Source organism: Loxodonta africana, chromosome 9 (assembly GCF_030014295.1).
Source record: "Loxodonta africana isolate mLoxAfr1 chromosome 9, mLoxAfr1.hap2, whole genome shotgun sequence".
Lineage (NCBI taxonomy): Eukaryota > Metazoa > Chordata > Mammalia > Proboscidea > Elephantidae > Loxodonta > Loxodonta africana.
In genome coordinates, this window is record NC_087350.1 from 101,936,462 (window position 1) to 101,960,331 (window position 23,870).

Here is a 23,870-nt window from a genome sequence, read left to right on the forward strand (position 1 = left end):
GCTACGACTTTTTTTTTACATCAGAGAACCCTTTATTTGTTTTAATTCTGAAAGTAAACAAATCAACAGTTTTGTTTGTGCATAAAAACACTATAAGACAGTTTTAAGATTCTTTAGGAATCAGGCATGTTTGAAAAGATGACCTGAAGCCAGATCGGACATTTCAAATGTCTTTAAATTAGTTTGGCCTCAAGAGTAGGTTGAAATGATATCTAATATATCCCACCACCAAAGGACCTCTTAACAGTGGCCGTATACTTTCAAGTGAGTATAACAGAAATACATTCCCCCCAGCTCTAGGTTCTCATTGGAAAACCAGACTACTAGCTGTAAAGGTGCTACTAATTTGAAGTTTAAAAAGAACGTATGTTGAAAAATTAAGTCCCCCCCCCATTTTTCTCTCCAGAAAACTGTCTCCATAAAATACACTCCCTTGCTTCTTGACAGTAAGCAGATGCTACACCCCCACCAAGCAGAACCCTTAGCCTAGGGGCAGAATCTTCCATAACTGTCTGAAGATATTTACTTAACCAAGATTTATGTTACAAATGAAATGAAATCTAACCCTAAATTGTCCAATTTAATTAATATTTATGTATACTAGTAAATAATTTGAAAACATATGTTGCATATTTCTAATAACGCATGATAAGACAGTGCCAAACATATGCAGTGAAGCCATGGACATAGAAATAGAATTTGGTTTGCAGAGAGAAGAAATTCCAACCTTTTTTAAATGGTAGTTCTTCTGTAAATCCTCAAATTTCAATCTGAGGAATAGGAATAGTAGGGGACCATTACTTTACACCAATTATAACTTATTTTTTATGAGAAATATTAAATATTCTTTAATGAAGCATTTTAGATACAAGGAATTTTAGTTAAATTGACACAGTTAAAAACAAAAAGATAAAGTGGACATTGCTACCTTATCTCCAGCCCTTTGCCTTTAAACGGATGGATGAACACATGTTGAAACACAGGCGAGTCTTGCTCTATTCTGTGAGACACTCAAGGGATTTCCCCATTATTTAAATATATTCATATAACTAGTTATATAAATCTAAATATAAAGCCAATTTACTATATGTTATGAGATGGTATTCACTATCTTTGTGAAAAGTTGAATATTACATATCCAACCCAGTCACAAGTCCAATCGTATCTTTAGACAGGGACGCAGTGATAATGCTTGCTGAACAAGAATTACTATCAAAATTCAAAAATTTGATCATATTCGTATAACTACAGCCAATCTTTTAGAATTTGGGCTAGTCCAAAAAAAAAAAAAATTCTTTCAGCCATTCATGATCTTAAGGAGTCCTGGTGGTGCAACAGTTAAGCGCTTGGCTGCTAACCAAAAGGTTGGTGGTTCGAACCTACCCAGCGGTTCCATGGGAGAAAGACCTAGTGGTCTGCGCTTGTAAAGATTACAGTTAAGAAAAGCTTATGGGACAGTTCTGCTTTGTCACATAGGGTCACTATGACTCGAAATGACTCAGTGGCACCTAACAACAACAACAAAATTTATGACACGAATTCTGGTGTATGAGATCAATTTAAATATGGTACACATAAAATTTATGAGAAATTCCTGTTTTGTGATAAATAAGGCAGTGGCCAACTGCTACTGATTAGTGACTTTTTTGAGCTAAGCTATCAAGTTTCCTCCTTCTGCCTTCTTATTGCAAATGAAGGTCATTTTTGTTCCAGGGATGTACTTTTTGAGATTCGTTAGTGTCTCCTCTCCCCAGGCGATGCCTTTCCTCTTGTTGGTATCCATGGAAGAGAATCCAGGGGCTGACTGGTCTTCTGCCCAAACAGACCATGCAGATTTGGCCCAGTCTTGTGCTGGCCTCTCCTTTCCATGATGTGACTCTGGGCACACTTCTGAACAAAAATCTTCTTGCCCTTCTCAAGATCACCAATTTTGAATTCCCTCTCTGGTTGCTTGCAACACCAAGGTTCCCTCTCAAAACCTGAACACCCCACTCTCTAACATACATAACTTCTTAATATAGAGATAAACTCAGTGATGCCCGAAAAATAGCAAAGGCAAGGTATATCTCTCTTTGCAGGAGTCTATGCAAAGAGATGGGAATTTCATCACCTTTTCTGGTGAAGGAAACCCTGGTGGCGTAGTGGTTAAGTGCTACAGCTGCTAACCAAGAGGTCGGCAGTTCAAATCTGCCAGGTGCTCCTTGGAAACTATGGGGGCAGTTCTACTCTGTCCTATAGGGTCGCTATGAGTCATAATTGACTCAATGGCAGTGGGTTTGGTTTTGGGTTTTTCTGGTGAAATTGCCTCCCTAACTCTCTAACTGCTCAGGAGCACATCATTTTGGCAAGCAGTTTGGGGAGTGTGTAAAAGCACTGAAATGCCATGACTTGCGCAGGAAAAAATACAACTTGGTGTCGATTTGCCGTTCTCTGCCACTCTAAAGACACTTCATTTAGAGGTCAGAGGATTTTTCCCTTGCCCCTCTCTCATTTTGTTTTTGGCAAGTATATTGTGCGATTCTGTAATAAAAATTGTTCCAAAGCACGAAAATATGACAAGTTTGTATTCTTTGATTTTAATCATGGCGGAGACGGCTTGGGATTCTTTAGTCAAAACTAAGGAGGCGGTTTCAAAGGAAAAATTCTTACTTTCTCTTCCAGCCTTCAAATCCTGTTCCTTCTTCCTAATTCCACATAGTTTAAATTATAGCAAAGAAATGGCTAGTCCAATCTGGTTTTCTTTAATATAAAAGTTGGAAATTCACCTCTCAAATATTTAACATTTAGATGGAGATGTAAAAAAAAAACAAAAAAAAAACTCCCCGTTAATCCAAGGCATTAACATATTTTAATAGATTCATAATTAATAAATGTTAAAATGCTTTCCTACTTAAGAATTTTTGAAGTCTTCCTAACAACCATTCTGTTTACCTATGTTAAAAGATGTTCCTGGCTATAATTACCTGGGTCAATCACTTCAAATTATCAGTAATCCTGTGAATATAGCAATAGCAGAACTATCTTCATGGTTTGAATCTCTCATTTAGCTAACCCCAAATTGGAACTAAGGACTTTGTCTCCTTAAAACCAAACTTCCACAGTAACAGAATTAAAGTTTTGCATTTTCTATGCTATTTTTGGTTGATTTCTAACATTAAAAGTTGTCTGCCAGTAATCTCTAAACAGAAATGGAAATACCAAGGCATTACTTGATCATCAATTTAAAAAATTAAGAAAATTATGGGAGAAAACCCACCAACTTGTGCAGAACTTAAGAGAAAACATAAAATTATCAATAAATCACAAAATAAACTTTCAACATCTGGTTTTAGGAAAAGATTTCAAAATCTTTTTTTTAATTTAAAAAGTCAATGAGTTTGTTGTTGTTGTTAGGTGCTGTCGAGTTGGTTCCGACTTATAGCGACCCTATGCACAATAGAACAAAACACTGCCCGGTTCTGCGCCATCCTTACAGTCGTTGTTATGCTTGAGCTCGTTGTTGCAGCCACTGTGTCAATCCACCTGGCTGAGGGTCTTCCTCTTTTCCACTGATCCTCTACTCTGCCAAGCATGTTGTCCTTCTCCAGGGACTGATCTCTCCTGACAACCTGTCCAAAGTATGTAAGACTCAGTCTCACCATCCTTGCCTCTAAGGAGCATTCTGGCTGCACTTCCTCAAGACAGATTTGTTCGTTCTTTTGGCAGTCCATGGTATATTCAATATTCTTCGCCAACACCACAATTCAAAGGCATCAACTCTTCTTCAGTCTTCCTTATTCATTGTCCAGCTTTCACGTGCATATGAGGCAATTGAAAACACCATGGCTTGGGTCACCTTAGTCTTCAGGGTGAAATCTTTGCTCTTCAACACTTTGAAGAGGTCCTTTGCAGCAGATTTACCCAATGCAATGTGTCTTTTGATTTCTTGACTGCTGCTTCCATGGCTGTTGATTGTGCATCCAAGTAAAATGAAATCCTTGACAACTTCAATCTTTTCTCCATTTATCATGAAGTTGCTCATTGGTCCAGTTGTGAGGATTTTTGTTTTCTTTATGTTGAGTTGCAATCTATACTGAAGGCTGTGGTCTTTGATCTTCATTAGTGAGTGCTTCGAGTCCTCTTCACTTTGAGCAAGCAAGGTTGTGTCATCTGCATAATGCAGGTAGTTAATGAGTCCTTCTCCAATCCTGATGCCCCGTTCTTCTTCATATAGTCCAGCTTCTTGGATTATTTGTTCAGCATACAGGTATGGTGAAAGAATAAAACCCTGACGCACACCTTTCCTGACTTTAAACCAATCAGTATCCCCTTGTTATGTCCGAACAACTGCCTCTTGGTCTATGTAAAGGTTCCTCATGAGCACAATTAAGTGTTCTGGAATTCCCATTCTTTGCAGTGTTATCCATAGTTTGTTATGATCCACACAGTCGAATGCCTTTGCATAGTCAATAAAACACAGGTAAACATCCTTCTGGTATTCTCTGCTCTCATCCAGGATCCATCTGACATCAGCAATGATATCCCTGGTTCCACGTCCTCTTCTGAAACTGGCCTGAATTTCTAGCAGTTCCCTGTTGATATACTACTGCAGCCGTTTTTGAATGATCTTCAGCAAAATTTTGCTTACGTGTGATATTAATGATATTGTTCTTTAATTTCCACATTTGGTTAGATCACCTTTCTTGGGAATAGGCATAAATATGGATCTCCTCCAGTCAGTTGTCCAGGAAGCTGTCTTCCATATTTGTTGGCATAGACGAGTGAGCACCTCCAGCGCTGCATCTGTTTGTTGAAACATCTCAATTGATATTCCATCATTTCCTGGAGCCTTGTTTTTCACCAATGCCTTCAGAGCAGCTTGGACTTCTTCTTTCAGTACTATTGATTCCTGATCTTATGCCACCTCTTGAAATGGTTGAATATTGCCTAGTTCTTTTTGGTGTAATGACTCTGTGTATTCCTTTCATCTTCTTTTGATGCTTCCTGCATCGTTTAATATTTTCCCCCATGGAATCCTTTGCGATTGCAACTCGAGGCTTGAATTTTTTCTTCAGTTCTTTCAGCTTGAGAAACATTGAGTGTGTTCTTCCCTTTTGGTTTTCAGATACCAGCAGGGTCACCCATGGAGGACAGGTTTCATCTGAGCTTCCAGACTAAGACAGACTAGTAAGAAAGACCTGGCAGTCTACTTATGAAAAGCATTAGCCAGTCAAAACCTTATGAATAGCAGCAGAACATTGTCGGATATAGTGCTGGAAGATGAACCCCCAGGTTGGAAGGCACTTAAAAGATGACTGGGAATGAGCTGCCTCCTCAGAGTCAACCTTAATGACGTGGATGGAGTAAAGCTTTCGGGACCTTCATTTGCTGAAGTGGCATGACTCAAAATGAGAAGAAACAGCTGCAAACATCCATTAATAATTGGAACCTGGAATGTACATAGTATGAATCTAGGAAAATTGGAAATCATCAAAAATGAAATGGAACGCATAAACATCAATATCCTAGGCATTAGTGAGCTGAAATGGACTGGTATTGGCCATTTTGAATTGGACAATCACATAGTCTACTATGCTGAGAATGACAACTCGAAGAGGAATGGTGTTGCATTCATTGTCAAAAAGAACATTTCAAGATCTATCCTGAAGTACAATGCTGTCAGTGATAGGATAATATTCATATGCCTACAAGGAAGGCCAGTTAATATGACTATTATTCACATTTACAGACCAACCACTAGGGCCAAAGATGAAGAAATAGAAGATTTTTTATCAGCTGCTGCAGTCTGAAATTGATTGAACATGCAGTCAAGATGCACTGATAATTACTGGTGATTGGAATGCGAAAGTTGGAAACGAAGAAGGATCAGTAGTTGGAAAACATGGCCTTGGTGATAGAAACAATGCCAGAGATTGAATGACAGAATTTTGCAAGACCAACGACTTCTTCATTGCAAATACCGTCTTTCACCAACATAAACGGCGACTATACACAAGGACCTCGCCAGATGGAACACACAGAAATCAAAGTGACTACATCTGTGGAAAGAGACGATGGAAAAGCTCAAAATCATCAGTCAGAACAAGCCCAGGGGCCGACTGTGAAACAGACCATCAATTGCTCACACACACATTCAAGCTGAAACTGAAGAAAATCAGAGCAAGTCCACGAGAGCCAAAATATGACCTTGAGTATATCCCACCTGAATTTAGCGACCATCTGAAGAACACATTTGACGCATTGAACACTAGTGACCGAACACCAGATGAGTTGTGGAATGACATCAAGGACATCATCCATGAAGAAAGCAAGAGGTCACTGAAAAGATGGGAAAGAAAGAAAAGACCAAGACGGATGTCAGAGGAGACTCTGAAACTTGCCCTTGAGCGTCGAGCAGCTAAAGCAAAAGGAAGAATTGATGAAGTAAAGGAACTGAACAGAATATTTCAAAGGGCCTCTTGAGAAGACAAAGTAAAGTATTATAATGACATGTGCAAAGAGCTGGAGATGGAAAACCAAAAGGGAAGAACATGCTCGGCATTTCTCAAGCTGAAAAAATGAGTTTGTAGAAGGTATTTAACTGCTATCAGTTTGCTGTGATAAAGGTAGCTTCTTTTTTTTTTTTTGAAAATGAAATTCTTAAAGAAGCAGAAGCATATATTTGCTTTTAACTCAAACTAGTCCATGAAAACATGCTTACTTTTAGTGAAAGTAAAGACAAAATGGGTATCTGACTTTTTCACTCTTGAAGTATAAAAAGACTTCCAGAAAATTCGCTTCTCAAGATATTTCCATGTTTGGTGAAAGGAGGCTTCAGAGAAAAGATGTTGACTTTTTTGTAGGAGAAAGCAGCAGCAGCAAAACATTGACTAAGAATCATAGAGTTAAAAAGTATTTAAATTCAAGATTTACTTAGAGAATATATAGAAAAAAATTTCTGTATTCTGCTACATGGAAAGAGCACTAAATAATAGAGCCACAAGTGTCTATATTCTAATCCTAGTCCAGCCAGTTGATTTTGTGGCATAGATCAATCACTTCACTTCTTTAGGTCAATTCTTCATGGGCCAAGTGGGAAGTCCCTGGGTGGTACAAATGGTTAGTGCACCCAGCTGCTAACCAAAACCTCGGAGGCTGGAGTCCACCAAGAGGTGCCTCAGAAGAAAGGCCTGGTGATCTGTTGAAAAAATCAGCCATTTGAAATCTTATGGAGCACAGTTCTACTCTGACACATATGGGTGGCCATGAGTCAGAACTGACTCAATGACAGCTATTTTTTGTTTTTGTTACAATGATCAGACAGGTCAATGTCTATGAAATAGCTCTGGAAACTGAAAAAGACTCCCAAACGTTCTGTTATGTATGTTATTTGCAATATTCAGTTAAAGCATTAATCCTTGTCTGAGGTCAGCCAGTGTTGGAGTTAGGTTAGTCCATTCACATCCTTCTTCTCTTCAGGTGTTGAGTTAAAAGTGCTGACCACTGAATGCTGCAGTTCACCAACCCATGGTTGTAATATACTTGATATCTCTATTAATGATGGTCAAGAGTCAATTCTAAAAGATTCACTATTCAAGAAAATGAGAACATTTGACTAATACCCGCTTGTGTCTAAGGTACCTTTGTAGAAGTGGAGCAAGATAACAGATCAGTGGAAAAGCGTGGACCAGACAGGGAATAAATCCCTCCTCCATTCACTGTGGCAATGAGCATTTACTGTGTTGAAATGATGCTGGTTAGATGTCTCATGAAAAGAGTGCCTTGCAGAATAAATTTTGATCTTGAAATTTTTCTTGGATGGAGATTTTAAGATCCATCCAGGTCTTTCGATCTCTGATAATCATAGTTGTGACAGACATAGCTGCCATTTGTAATGTTTGGTGATGATGGAGTGTTTAGAGTATGCTTTAGATTGGAACAACTGCTGGTGATTTATAATTAAATGTTCTAGTGGATCCAGGTCCAATAATTCTAAAAAGACTTACATTTCCATTCCTCAGAAATAAATGATTATAACCAGTGCCACTGAACAATTTGTGTAGAAAGTTGTTAAATCAGAACCTAATTTAATGTGTAACCTTTCACTGAAAACACAATTTTTCTTTTTTTTAAAAAGAAATGATTTAAAATGAGTCTTTGTTTTTTTCTTGCGTGAATAGAAACTGTGGTGTCAGCACGCTTTCCCAGGCATCCCGTACTCCTGTCAACAACACTTAAGCTGAAATGCTCTGGAGAGGTCATGTTAAGAGAAACAGAGGCGTCAGGGAATTCTCCATCCTTTTTCAGTGACAGTATTTGTCAGAGGAGAAAATTAGATGATAGGGAAATGCCGCATTGGAAACCTTTATCGCTGACTGTGAAAACTCAAGGGAACAAGATAAGCCCACTCTAAAGACAGTGGGGGTTGATAGGTCTGCTGTAAGAAGCATAGTTGTAGTGCACTGTTGGAGACTCAGGCTGAGAGTGAGAGTGAGAACACATTTATCAAAATTGAGGGAGAAGAGCAAACAGCCCTGCTGGGTAATCAGACGAGCATATGCAGGGTGTTTGATGGCAACTGTATGCATTGAGCATTTGTGTGCGTCATCAGAGATTGGAGGGGACTACTGGGAACCTGCTGTATCTTGTCAAAATCACAATGATAAAGCAAAGTGACATGGACTCCTTTCTGTTCATAGTGATCTATCCAATACAAGTCTAGCCATTTGCTTAAATCCTCAGTGGCTCTCCAATGCCCACAGGGCAAAGGCCAGGCTCCTTGGCAAGACATGAAAGGCTCTCCAAATGTGAGGCCTGCTTGCCTAGCTCACTTCATCCCTCATTACCCTCAGCCTTGTAATTTAAGCTCGGTGACACCCATTTGCTTGTTTTCTACTTGTAGCAAACTGCTTCTCATGTCCAAGCCTTTGGTCTTGCAGTGACTCCTGGTTAAATTGACCTCTTCCCTGTCTATGTCTATCCCTTTCTATTCATCATTTCGGAGTCATCCCAGGCATTTAGGTCATCCAGAAAGCCTTCTCTGAATGTTTGTCTTCCACAGTCTTGGTTAAGGCTGGTCAGATGTCTCATGAAAAGAGTGGTTAAGAGCCCATCTTCGGTTCTGTCATAGTACATTGTATGTATCGTATCATATATCCTTATTACCAGAGAGATGGAACTAGAACTCTCTCACGGTGCCAGGCTGCACTGCCAGGTTTCTTTCCCATCCCTCATGCCCTGCTCCCATTTGGAAAATCATTTACCACTCCAAGTGATCCTAATATGTCATCCTTTGCCACGCTTACTCCTTCCCCAGTTGCCCTGGTTTTTTCCTGCAAAAGCTAATATGGTAGATGACCCTCTTCCTTTTGGATTGCTAGCCAAAAGAACATGGGCCTGTGCGGCTTGCTGGTGGCCTTCTCTCCCATAAGAAAGCCTGTCCGCAGGAGGAAAAAATAAGGTTAATATGCAAAATGAAGCACAGACAGAACTTAGGAGAGAGAGATAGGTGGAGAGAGAACTGATGACGTGGCTTGAGCCCCTAGATCCACCCAAGGCGTTAGCTTCATTGTCAGGATTAAATGAGTTAATAAATGCTTGTAAGTAAAAATGTACATGACAGTATACATGTCCAATAATTGTTGGCTAATCTTTTTAACCAGGCCTCAGTATATAATATTTCCATGTGTTCTTATCTTATTTTCCCACTAGATTGATAGGTGTTTGAGGGCAGGGACCAGCTCTTATTTATCTCTGTTATCTAGTAATTAGCACAGTGCCTAGCTTATAGTAAGGTTCAGTAACACTTGTTGAAGTAAATTTAATAGATCAACATGTTTTGATTCCTGTGAAACACATCCAGTATGTGGCTTCAGCCTCATCTCTCTAAATCTGTGATTTTGTTAGTGGATGTACCATTCACTTCTAAGATGTGAAAAGCATCTTGGGGCTGTGGATTTGTTCTGTTAACTTTCAGAGTGTTCTGTCTTGGACTAAACTGCCATGATGTTTTATGTATGAATAAGGAAGACTGAAGAAGAATCTATGCCTTTGAATTATGATGTTGGCAAAGAATATTGAATATATACCATGGACTGCCAGAGGAACAAACAAATCTGTCTAGGAAAAAGTACACCCAGGAAACTCCTTAGAAGAGAGGACGGTGAGACTTTGTCTCATATACGTTGGACATGTTATCAGGAGAGACCAGTCCCTGCAGAAGGACATCATGCTTGATAGAGGGTCAGTGAAAAAGAGGAAGACCCTCAGCAAGATGGGTTGATGCAGTAGCTGCAACGATGGGCTCAAGCATAACAACGATTGTGAGAATGGCACAGGACTGGGCAGTGTTTTGTTCTGTTGTACATAGTGTCACTATGAGTTGAAACTGACTTGAGGGAACCTAACAACAATTGTTTTTATTTTGCATGATGTGAAATGTATTATCTTTTGAGACAGGTGGGGTTAGTAGTTTTTTTTTTTTTTTTTTCAGAATTACATAAAAAAAAAGACAAGGCAGTAAGGGAAGACTCCCGACTCCTTGTGTTATGATTGGAGATAGGAAATTGCTCTTGGGGCTAAACTTGGAAAAGACCAAATCATCCCCAATCCCCATGAAGACAGTTGAAAGTGAAAGCATCTTAAAATTAAATTCTTTATGTTGCCTTTGGTGCATCTTCCTCTTTCCTATAAAAGATGGAGATAAAAGGATTCCTGATGATTTTTTTCATGTTTTTATGGATGTGTGGGAATCCTAATGTCTGTTTACTTTAATGCTAGTATTTGAAGCTGTGTTCAAGTTAATTTTTAAGGAGAAAAATGGATCACCAGCTTGATTTTCAATTCTGAGGGCAGAGTGGAATGGAATGAGCCAGTTACATACCCATTTCCTACTTAAATTTAGTGGACAAATGTGGAAATGATATATGTGGTAAGCAAAATTTTTAGCCTGAAGTCTTCATTTCCACAAGGCATGATGTTGTTGTGGTTGGGTGCCGTCAAGTCGATTTTCAAATTACAGCGACCCCATGTGACAGAGTAGAACTGCCCCATAGGGTTTTCTTGGCTGTAGTCTTTATGCAAGAGGGCCAGGTATTTCTCCCTCAGAGCTGCTGAGTGAGTTTAAACCATCAACCTTTCAGTTAGCAGCCTAGTGTTAAATCTTTGCACCATTAGGGCTCCTTCTGAATATGGAAGATGGGAAAGTTTGCTCCAGAAGGTTCCTAGAAACATGTGATTTGAGTATCTGCCCCCATAAAATTGGTGGCCACAAATTCTTCGTCCTTTCAGATCTCCAACTGGACCGTTAGCACCAAATAGAAAATAAAACGTTGGGAGAAGGATTCCTTTGTTATTGATAGCTATCTGCTTGCTTGGTGTGTGCATGTGTGGGTTTGGAGAAATCTGTCCCTTCAGTGTCTTTCCCGTCAGGAGCACCCTCCTCCAACGCCTTCATTTGGACTATTTCTTTAAAACCTCTTGTCTGAAATAAAGCAAAAGCCTGCTGCCCCAGGACTCTTGCCCTAGTTTCTTCCCTTCTCAATTTGTACTTCCTCCTTCTATAAGAATATCTTGATAAGTAAAACCTGTGCTTGATTGAGTATATCACTCCATGGAAAACTCCAATGACTTTTCACTGCTTCCTTAATTTAAATTAGCACTGATTCTTTGTGATGCACAGAGTGATTTTTGTATAATAAGCACATGGGAGACATTCAACAGCCCTAGGAGGTCAGCATTATTAAAAAACCAAAATCAAACCCATTGTGGTCGAGTTGATTCCGACTCATAGAGACCCTATAGAACAGAGTAGAACTGCCCCCATAGAGTTTCCAAGGAGCGGCTGGTGGATTCGAACTGCCGACCTTTTGGTTAGCAGCAAAGCTCTTAACCAGTGCCTCACCAGGGCACTGGTCCTGTTTTACAGATGACATAATTGTGGTTGAGAGAGGTTAAATGGTCAAACTAATATCACATAGTGAATAACTGACTGGGATTCAATCCCCGATTTTTTAAGAATCTGTGCTTTTCTCACAGTTCCATAGTATGTTAACTTTTTATAAAACACTGAGTTGTTCATAAAATGAAAGAAGCACGGTACCGTAATTTTTAAAAATTATAGTTTCCCACAAATAAATAACTCCAAAGGAGAATATAAAAATCTCACAGAATGCTGCCTCTGTTGTTGTTGTTAGGTGCCATCGAGTCGGTTCTGACTCGTACAGATCCTATGTACAACAGAACGAAACACTGCCTGGCCCTGTGCCATCCTCACAATTACTATGCCTGAGTCCATTGTTGTAGCCACTGTATCAATCCATTCTTTTTCACTGACCCTGTACTTTACCAAGCATGATGTCCTTCTCTGAGGACTGGTCCTCCTGATAACATGTCCAAAGTAAGTGAGATGCAGTCTCACCATCCTTGCTTCTGAGGGGCATTCTGGTTGTACTTCTTCCAAGACAGATGCGTTCATTCTTTTGGCAGTCCACGGTATAGTCAATATTTTTTGCCAACACCACCATTCAAAGATCTCAATTCTTCTTCAGTCTTCCTTGTTCAACTTCCAGCTTTCATGTCCTTATGAGGCAATTGAAAACCCTAAGGCTTGGTCAGGTGTACCTTAGTCTTCAAGGTGACATCTTTGCTTTTGAACACTTTAAAGAGATCTTTTTTTCTTTTTAATGTGCTTTAAGTGAAAGATTACAAATCAAGTCAGCCTCTCACACAAAAACCCATATACACCTTGCTACGCACTCCCAATTACTCTCCCCCTAATGAGCCAGCCCGCTCTCTCCCTCCACTCTCTCTTTTCGTGTCCATTTCGCCAGCTTCTAACCCCTCCACCCTCTCCTCTCCCCTCCAGGCAGGAGATGCCAACATAGTAAAAAGACCTTTTGCAGCAGATTTGCCCAAAGCCTCTTTTGATTTCTTGACTGCTGCTTCATGAGTGTTGATTGTGGGTCCAAGTAAAATGAAATCCTTGGCAACTTAAATGTTTTCCCCGTTTATCATGATGTTGCTCCTTGGTCCAGTTGTGAGAATTTTTGTTTCTCTGTGTTGAGGTGTAATCCATCCTAAAGGCTATGGTCTTTGATCTGCGTCAGTAAATGCTTCAAGTCCTCTTCACTTTCAGCAAGCAAGATTCTGTCATGTGCATAACGCAAATTTTCTGAAGCCACGTTCTTCTTCACATAGTGCCGCTTCTCAGAATATTTGCTTAGCGTACAGACTGAATAAGTATGGTGAAAGGATACAATCCAGATGCACACTTTTCCTGACTTTAAACCACGCAGTATCCCCTTGTTCTGTTCAAATGACTGCCTGTTGATCCATGTACAGGTTCCTCATGAGCACAGTTAAATGTTCTGGAATTCCCATTCTTTGCAATGTTATCTATAATTTGTTATGATTCACACAGTTGAATGCTTTTGCAGTCAAAACTCAGGTAAACATCTTTCTACTATTCTCTGGTTTCAGCCAGGATCCGTGTGACATCGGCAATATCTCTGGTTCCATGTCCTCCTCTGAATCCGGCTTGAATTTCTGGCAGTTCCCTGTCGATACACTGCTGCAGCTGCTTTTGAATGATCTTTAGCAAAATTTTACTTGTGTGTGATATTAATGATATTATTTGATAATTTCCACATTTGGTTGGATAACCTTTCTCGGGAATAAGCATAAATACGGATCTCTTCCAGCCAGTTGGCCACATCACTGTCTTCCACATTTCTTGGCAGAGACAAGTGTGTACTTGCAGTACTGCATCCATTTGTTGAAACATCTCAACTGGTATAGTCAATTTCTGGAACCTTGTTTTTTTTTTGCCAGTTCCAAAAAAAAAAACCTTCACTACCACTGGTTCTTGATTATATGCTACCTCCTAAAATGGTTGAATGTCAACCAATTCATTTTGGTACCGTGACTCTGTGTATTCCTTCCGTCTTCTTTTTATGCTTCCTGCATCAGTTAGTATGTTCCCCATAGAACCTTTCAGCATTGTAACTCAAGGCTTGAATTTTTTCATCAGTTCTTTCAGCTTGAGAAATGTCCAATGGGTTCTTCCCTTTTGGTTTTCTAACTCCAGGTCTTTGCATATGTCATTAAAGTACTTCACTTTGTCTTCTCCAGCTGCCCTTTGACCTGGATATGATTTTGTAGGATTTTAAGCTTTTTACCTATCCGGTAGAATCTCATTTTTAGCCTCAGTTTGCATTGCGTACTGGCCATTTGTGTTTCTTCTTTTGTGAAAGGACAATATCAGGATGTTCCCTTTTTTTTTTTTTTCTTATATGTTTGTAGAGGTTCTTTAAATTCCAACCATAAAACCTTTGTATTTTATTTTTATTTTGAATATTTAAAATCTCTGTCCCTCGCTGCCAACAAGGAAGGGGTGGGTGGGTGCACTTGTTAGAGAAAACTACGATTTAGGTCAAATTGAATTCGTAGTGCCTAGGCTTTTGCCTTAGGTTTAGAATAGCCAGACATGTCTCAATGTAAACATTTTCCCCCAAGTGAGATAATACTTCAACTTCTCTATTTATGGTCAATTAAAAAGTTAGGCCAGATGGCATGCCAACTCCTCCCCCCACCCCCCCTCCGCCAAGGGGATGAAGTACAAGGGAAGTATTTTATTATACAGTGGTTAAGGAACAAGACCTTCACCCACCCACCTAGTCCTGACAGGTTTAACTAAACGAAGCTCTGTGGAGAGGACATTTCTTGGCTGTGGTAGATGTGAATCAAAGAGATTAGTGGGAATCTTGTGGGTTTTTAAAATGAACTATACACATGAAAAGCTTCATAAATGGAAGAACTAAGATGATACTGAACAATGACACTCTAAAATCTAGTTCCATCCTATTTTTTCCTTTAAATGCTATCACTAAGTTACGAGGGGCCAGGTAGGTCCCCTTCCACCTTCTGGATGCTGGGCATCTCATCTGAATTTGAATAAAAACCTTTCAGTATGGAAATTTGTTAGAAGAAAAGAGATTCAAGCAAGGAGTGTGTTTGAAGAGTGTGTGTGTGTGTATGCCTAGTGTGTGTGAGTATATATGCACATGTGTGCAGGTGTGTTGATGTGTGCATCGATTACTGTGTTTGCCTGTGTATGTGCCTCTTTGTATGTGTGAGGGGTTGTGAATATGCGTTTGTGTGCATTCTTCTGACTGTACATGAGTGTATGTGCAAATGTGTGCAGGCACCTGTGTGCTTGTGCACGTTTGAGGTGATGTGTGAATGTGAGTGCCTGTGCGTGTATACTTGCGCTGTAACTGTGTGTGTGTGTGCATGTGTGTGGGCACCTATGTGTGTGTGTGAGGGAGCGTGTGAGTGTGTGTGCATTCCTGTGCTGTAACTGTGTGTGTGCGTGTGTGTGTGCATGGGCACATACGCGTGTGTGTGAAGGGTGTGGGAATGTGCGTGGCTGTGTGTGCATTCTTGTGCTGTGACTGTGTGTGCATGCATTCATGTGTGTGAGCCCCTCTGTATGTGTGTGTGCATACATGTGTGTGGGGGGTGTGGGAATGTGCATGCCTGTGTGTGTGTCTGTATACATATATGTGTGTGGGGGTGTGGGAATGTGCGTGCCTGTGTGTGAGAGTGTGTGCTGTGTGTGCTGCGGGCGGGAGAGGCTGTTTCCACTCAGCCAGTGGCAGAGCAGTTAGGACATAACTAACAGGGAGAAAGGAAGCTGGGAAGAGACTAGGAGGAGAAACAGCCAACCTATTAACAGAAGCTCAGTTTTGTCCCTGTGGACCCAATCGGCAGAAGGGACAGGACGAGCTGTGGCTCTGTGCCAGGGTGGCTGGGCTCACTGCAGACATCGAAGGCATCTTCATCATGCCCTTCTCAGGGGACGTCCTCAGGCTCGGCACTCGGAAAGTTTTCACAGCCACAGCTGCAGCTTTGGAGAAGACCCGCAAGGAGAGTGGAGTGTGTATGTGAACTTCAATTCTATTTTTTGGCTGGGTAGGTGAATGGATTTTTAGTACAAAGGAAACTCAAAACCCAGCTGACCTGAAATACTGGAATTTCAGCTCTTTCCTTCTCTGGGTAGTTTTTCCTCCCCCCTTCCTCTCAAAGCCCTTTAAACCAGAGATTACCGGGTCAGCGACTCTTAGCTGCCCACCCGCCTGGTTCCAAGGGTTGCTAGCTTTTTAGCCTGGAGAGGAACACCACTATCTGTAAGTATCTTTTTTCTGTGCTTCCTCTCATCTTAACTGTGAATATTCTGTTTGACGAATGTCCCAGAGATTGTCTGCATGGTATCATTAACTCTGAGCCACAATGGAAGAAGTATGCAGGACTGCCTGCAAAGTTTAATTATCATGAAAACTCAGAAGGTGGCAACTTGCAGTGTTAACAAACCATATGTCGGAGATGGGGGGTTCATTACTACTTGACACAGATTTATAACTCTTCTGAAACCATCCCCAATGGTACTCACCAATCAAGTATCCATTTTGTAATTTTAATTTTCTTTCCACAATTAGAATGTTTTTTCTTAGAAATGGCAAATGGAAAAGATATAAAGATTAACAAAGCATATGATATCTTTATGTGTAAAAAATTGAAATTTGGATGAGGCGATTTCTCTCTTTGCTTTAGTTTAGTTATATTTGGGTGTATCTTTTTGGAGAATGGTTTTTACATTTATGGGGATGAGAGATGGTGTTTGGGAGGTAAGAGATCACATTTTTGTGAATTCTTTGGTTTCTAGGCTCTCTTTGCTCATTATTGAGATTTAGTCCAGACGCTTGGGTTCTGTAGTAAAGAGTTTCTTTTAGTTTTCATCTGGACCGCAGAAATCATTTCTAGGGCATTTAATTTTCATTTCTTATGGCTCTTGGTGGTGATACATGGTGTGAATAACAAAGCTTAAAAAGAGCATTTCCGGGGGCTTGTGAGTGTTTATGGCCTGCGAATCATGCTGGAGAGATTAACCTCTTCAGGGCTGCTTTGCAGACTGGACCAGTAGTCCAAATGCTCTGCAGGTTTCTGCTCTAAAATTGATGTTTCTGTTCTGGGCTCTTGTTAAAGCTTAAGGATTGCTCCCAGCCCCCTGCCTCCTACACTTGATAAAAGTGCCTTCAGCATAGCTTTAGGAAAATGTCTACTACCTCTGCCCATTCATCTGCACCAGGGAGCTGCAAACCTTAGTATGCATGAGAACCACCTGAGTGGATGGTGAAAAGGCAGATTCCTAGTCCCCTCCTCAAAGAATTTTAGACCCCTGGTGAGACTAGGAATCTGACCCCAGTGATTCTGATGCAGGTGGTCTGGAGATGACGCTTGGATAAACATTGCTCTGAATTGTCCTTGGCAATTAAATTCTTGTCATGTACTTGGTTAATATTAAACCTCAGATCTAAATAGTAAACTTGAGTTTGAGCTGATATCGAACACAACTTATGTACGACAAGGTTTTGCACACTTGCCTGGTAAACCAGGGCTTTTTAACCAGCTTTCCCACTGGCCTCACTTTTTTTTTCTTGATCCTTTTCCCATCTCTGCCTTTCCATTCCAAGAAGTGAGAAAGGGGGTTAGACAAAGATACCTGGACGCCAGGTGGGGCTGTATGGCCTGACCTGCCCCAGCATGGCCAAGCAATGTTTGTCTTGGAAACCTTAAAACCCACGGCTGTTCTTAATCTCTATCAGCTTCCTGGGGAGTCTCTGCTCCTGGGGCTGTGCTACCCACACTGAGCTGGGCTGAACTGAGCTAGATTTCTCAGGACTGCTTAGGAACAGTCTTATTCCTGGAAACCGAGTTTGGATTAGACCAGCTTGTGTGGCTTGGGAGAAACAGGAAGTGATTCCACGGCCATGTCAAGCCTGTCATTTGACAACATACGAAAGCAAGAACTCAGCATCCATCCCTATCCCCACATCATATGGCATTGAATATTTATAGTGATAGAAAATATAATGAGGTCCTCGGAACCCCGTCTTTCTCCCCTCATCCCAAATATTTGGGAGTATAGCTGCATACCAGGCTTGGTGTTAGCTTCTAAGGCTTCCAAAATGACCAACGTGTGTGATATAAACAGGGTCCTTGCCCTCGTGGATTTTCAAATCTTGGCTGTTGGGAACCAATCTTGGTTGAGCCACCTAACCTATCTAAGCTTCACTTCTTCCATCAATAAAACAAAGGGGTGGAATTAAATGAGTTTTGGTATCTTTCCAGCCCTAGGTGGGGAAGCTCTTTAACATCTAAAAAAAAAAAAAAATTTTTTTTTTTTTTGAGAGCAGCCCCAAAGATTCGACTTTTTCTTCAAAAACTTTAAAAAATATCCATTTAATTTTCTTTTATCTCCTAATGAACCCGGGCCACTGGTGTGTTGAATTAGACAAATGCCGCCATTTCAGAGCACACAGTCATTCCTCCCAATGGGATCTCATAACTCCCTAGAAAGGCTGTTTCCCTAGGCCAGGTTACATAGGAGGACAGTCTCTTATCCTGTCTGAATCTGGTGTAGCTTTGGAGAGCTGGGTGGTCTGAACAGGGCTCAGGAGCTTCCAACCTTGCACAGCTTGTAACCTGACCCCTTCAAGTGCTCCAGCAGCTTTTGTGCTACCTGGTGAGACTCAAACAGGGCTGGGGTAAAAAAAAAACGACACTCCTAATGAAGTCTCCTATTTTGTCTGTAGCTTCTCTTACTGTGGTGACTAGGGCAGCATTTCAAAGGGCTCTAAAACTTGGCCATCAAGATGAGAAGTTATAGCTGTGATCTATGAGCTTTTCTGACAAGTGTAGCCTCCAGCTGTCTGAAGGTATTCTGTTTGGATGGGAAACTACTACTGCAGGACAGAGGACAGAGATCAGGCAAAGTTAGGGTTTTTATTTTTGTTATTGTTTTTAACAGAAATGCTCTTTGCTTCTCATTGGTAAACTTAAAGGAGATGGCAAAAAGTTTTTAGTATCACCCTTATTCGTCCCTATTTATGGGGCTGCAGAAAGGTGAGGAAAAGGTGTAATAAAAGATGAGGCCAAGAATACTCCTCTCGTGCATCATCCAAGGGCTGCTAAGATTGTGTGTCACGCTCCATCCCCCCTGAGATTTATCTTGGAAACTTTCCTATCCGGCCTCCTGGAGACAAGGGTGCAGATAAACATCCCAGAGCCCACTAAGCCCTTCCTTTGGGTGTTCCACCTCCCTGGGATCCCATCTCTGCATTCTGCCAAGTGTTAGCACTTACAAACACGCCCTGCACTCTTCCCTAAATACAGGAGCCACAACTTTGTCTCATGAGATTGGACTCAAAGTCATGTTATCTTCATTCTAAGATGTACATTTCTTTTTAGTAGAAAAAAATCCTCATTTTGTAAATTATAAACCAAAACCATTTTGGAGTTAGAATTTCAGAAAGGATAGACATCCACAGACGAGGATTCATCCAAATGTTTAGAAGTTATTGGCATTTCTATTAAATCTCTTTCATAGGCTAGATTTTTTTTTCCCCCCTGGAAAATGATTTTCCTCCTTAGAAAATCAACACAACAGTAACACAACAGCAGTACTTTAATTCTGCTTTATGTGCATTTTTTCCTTATTATTATTTTATATATGCTCCTTAGAAGAGAGGATGGCAAGACTTCCTCTCACATACTTTGGACATGTTATTAGGAGGGACCAGTTCCTGGAGAAGGACATCATGCTTGGTAAAGGAGAGGGTCAGCAAAAAAGAGGAAGACCCTCAACAAGATGGATTGACACAGTGGGTACAACAATGGGCTCAAACATAGCAAGGATTGTGAGGATGGCATAGGACTGGGCAGTGTTTTGTTCTGTTGTACATGGGGCTGCCATGAGTTGGAACTGACTCGACAGCACTTAACAACAGTAACAACAACAACCTTTATTATAATATGGTAGGAAGTTTCTATTTTATCCAATAAGCATTAGTGATTGTTTTTCAAGCCAAAAGTATTATTGATAGATGGATAGATAGAGATAGATAGCTGCCATTGAGTCAACTCTGACTCATGGTGACCTTATGTATAACAGAATGAAACATCGCCCAGTCCTGCATCATTCTCACAATCGCTGTCATGTTCGAGTCCATCGTTGCAGTTATTGTTTCAATCCATCTCATGGAGGGTCTCCCTCGTCCTTGCTGGTCCTCTGCATCAGCAACATGATGTCTTCCTCCAGCAACTGACCCTGCTTAATGATATATCCAAAGCAAGTGAGTTGGACAATGTTCTGTTGTGGCTTTCATTGACTAATTTTCTCAAGTAGGTTGCCAGGCCCTTCTTCGTAACCTGACTAAGTCAGGAAGCTCTGCTGAAACCTGTCCACATGAATGACCCTGATGGCATTTGAAATACCCGTGGCGTAGCTTCCAGCTTCACAGCAACATGTAAGCCACCATAGTACAAGAAACTGATAGACGGGAGATAGATAGTATTGACAGAAGAGCCTAAATGTTAGACAGGACAAAAGAGTAGGAAAAAAAAAAAAAAAAAGGAATGGTTTTTGAATAAATTTCAACTGGTTCCAATCCTGGGCATCAGTATTCTTTGGTTCTATAATGTTGGTCAGGTTACTCAACCGGTTTCCTTGGGAGTGAAGGGAGAATATTGATACTTACTAGGAGTTTGTAAGAGCTAAAAGACATTTGAAAAGCACCAAGCATGGTACATGACATATGATAAGTGCTCAATAATACTATTTCTCTTCTTTGGGATAATATAGGTATATAGGCTGGAAACAAGCAAAGATGTGGCAGAACACTCAAATTTGTAGGTGAAAAGAAAACAGAAATGAGAAATAGAGTTCTCTCACACACCCTAATGACTGGGCAGAGCAACTTAACCCATGACTCCCCGGGCTTTTAACTCTAATTGACATGCCTTGTTGTTACTGGATTCCTTTTCAAAGATTGAGTAGAAGATGGGTGAACTCACAGGCTGCCAAAGCAATTAGTATGCAGATAGCAAAGTTATGTGAAAATCACTCTGTTCTCATTTTTTCCTGCTTCTAGGAAATTGAAGATTTTTATATCCATTTCAGACAAACATATAAGGAGAAGGATCATTTTGTTTTTCTCAGAATTGTGCTCCATTATAACAAGGAGGCCAATCTCAACAGGAAGCACTTGTTGGAGAATTTGAAACTCTGGGGTTGCACTAAAGTGAACTACCAATAACTGAAAGGATGCAGACATTTAAACTTGCCCACAGGTCTCTGTCTCTCTTCCCCCAGTTTTTCTAATGGGTCTGACTGATGTTTGCACTAGGTTAAGTCAGTCACTCAACTGACATTTATTAAGTCTCTCCATGCTAGAAACAATGACCAGCATTGGTGATACTTGAGTGAACAGAATAGTCATAGTTTTTATCTTTAAGGAGTTTACAGGCTAAGGGAAATGGCAGACATTTAAAAAAACAATGACTGCAAATAAATAATTAAATGTCTGTAGCTGTGCAAAGTGTGTAAGGGGTATTATAGGATCCTACGTGAGTAGAGAAAACTGGTCTGGGAGGTTAAGCCTTAAAGGATGTGTAGAATTTAGCCAGGAAATGAGGTGGTTGGTAGGAGGGGGAAAGGGCATTCATGGCAGATGAAGGGTGTGGAGCAACACATAGAGGCCTGGAAGCAGGAGAGGTGGTACATGAGTTTAAGAAAGAAAGTCCAGGTTGACTAACTAGAGTATCTGTGGCAAGGAGGAGGTAGAGTTACTTGAGAAGAGACTGGAGAGGTACGCAGGGGGCAATCATGCAGCACAAACCAGTTTCAGAGTTAAAAGGGACCCCAGAAAGCACCTAAGTTACACCTCCTCCCTGAGTCAATTCCTATGTCTATACCTCAGCCCTTGCCATTATGGTACAACTCTGAGAGAAAGTTCTTTCTGAAAGCAAGTTAAGATTTCCACTCATTCTCCCTAGCTTTGCACCCTGGCCTGGAATCACAGAGTAAACTCATTCCTTCAACTATTTGAAGAAAGACTTTATGTTTTTCATAAATTGCTGCCAAGGCAGGTCTTCTGTTTCCTGGGCATATGCAATTGATTACTGGAAATGCAGAGTTCACATTGTTCTCGTTGGATGCTAACTTATTGGCTTCACTCCATCATTCCAGCCTATGACTATCAAGGCTGTGGATCTTGATGTGTCCTCAGTGATAAAATGGCAAACCCTCTTGAATTTATGCTATCTGTGAGTTGGATAAGCTTGTCTTCTATAGCTTTGTTCAGGAATTTAGAAAATCATTTAATCAGAGACAGCCAAAACCACAGCTATGGAGCACAACTCTAGATGTTTCCCTTAAGAGTAACATGTCCTTAACCCTTCCCTCTCCCATTTTTCTTTTTTTAAAGGAGTAACTAGTGCTAACATTTCTATAACACAGAATCATGGAAATATCTAAATTTACTGGGAAGAGCCCAAAGATACCCATATGCATTGACCTTCTTGTCTTGAGAAGAATGCAAAAGGTGAAAATCAGTTCTAATGCTGATTTGATGCATATATTGGATTCACATGTAGCAAACAGTTTTGTCTTATTGCTTTCAAAACGCATAGACAAATGGCTACATTATCAGGTGGGATGGGATAAATGCGCTGGGATGGATTTAAATAAAATGTGATTCTTAGAAATGGCAAGAAGGGCCTCTTTCTAAATGGAATGATCAGATCTGAGGCATCTTGGAGAAGGCATTTAATGAGGTCTTAAAAAACAGGAAGGATTTCAATAAAAATGGAAGCAAGGACCATTCAGGCAGAGCAGTCCTGAGCGGGGGCATAGAGATGAGAAATGCCCAGGGAGTCATTGTGAGCGTGTAACTGGAGCTCAGGGGAGAGGGTCGGAGTGCAGTTCTGGGACACATAAACCTAAAGGTAATGGCCAAAGCCATGGGAATAGATATGTAGTGAGAAGCCAGGTGAAGTCACATTTTTAAGAAAAACACATTTTTAATGGTACAAGGTGACCAAAAGAGGGGAAATAAGGGCATGGAAAGAGAAGGAAGAGCAAATAAAAGAAAAAAGGAATTGTTGAGGTAGAGAACTAGGAGCTATACTCAGCACATAATCCAGGGGAGAAGCAATTTTGAAGAAAGTGTGGTGGGCAGCACTGTTGTGTGCTATATAGAAGTCAGGGAGCATTAGTCTGAGAAAAGTCAAACTTGATATATATTAATTAGTAGGTCACTAATTATGGTGTTGGTGAAAAATATTGAATAACCATGGACTGCCAGAAGAATAAACAAATCTGTCTTGGAAGAAGTAGAGCCAGAATACTCCTTGGAAGTGATGATGGCAGGACATCGTCTCACGTATCTTAGACATGTTATCGAGAGGTACCAGTCCCTGGAGAAGGACATCATGCTTGGTAAAGCAGAGGGTCAGCAAAAGGGAGGAAGATTCTCAGTGAGATAGGTTGACCCAGTGGCTGCAACAATGGGATCAAACATAGCAACGATTGTGAGAATGGCACAGGACCAGGCAATGTTTTGTTCTGTTGTACATAGGGGTCACTATGAGTCAGAACCAACTCACCTAACAACAACAGTAGGTTGCTGTCAGCCTTTGCGACAGCTGTTTCAGTAGATTGGTGGCATTCAAAGTCAAGTGATTCTTTTATGGAATAAAAGGGTGGTGAAGGAGTGAGTGCAGACAAGCTTTCAAGGAGATAAGATAGCTGGGCAACATGAGGTATATGATGGGAAACATGAAAACAAAATATTTGCTAAGTAGTAATAGTAATTGTGGTGTTGGCGAAGAATATTGAATATACCATGGACTGCCAAAAGAATGAACAAATCTGTCTTGGAAGAAGTGTGGCCAGAATGCTTCTTAGAGGCAAGGATGGGGAGACTGCGTCTTACTTACTTTGGACATGTTGTCAGGAGGGATCAGTCCCTAGAGAAGGACATCATGCTTGG

At 40.7% G+C, this 23,870-nt stretch overlaps 1 protein-coding gene and 1 pseudogene across 19 annotated transcripts in view; one reads left to right on the forward strand and one right to left on the reverse strand.

The window, feature by feature from the left end:
* FREM1 (FRAS1 related extracellular matrix 1) overlaps positions 1–23,870 on the forward strand; it is a 333,841-nt gene that overhangs the window by 130,978 nt on the left and 178,993 nt on the right. The gene's annotated exons all lie outside the window — the stretch shown is intronic.
* The window catches only part of LOC111749890 (cytochrome c-like), a 34,331-nt pseudogene continuing 12,088 nt past the window's right edge, over positions 1,628–23,870 (reverse strand).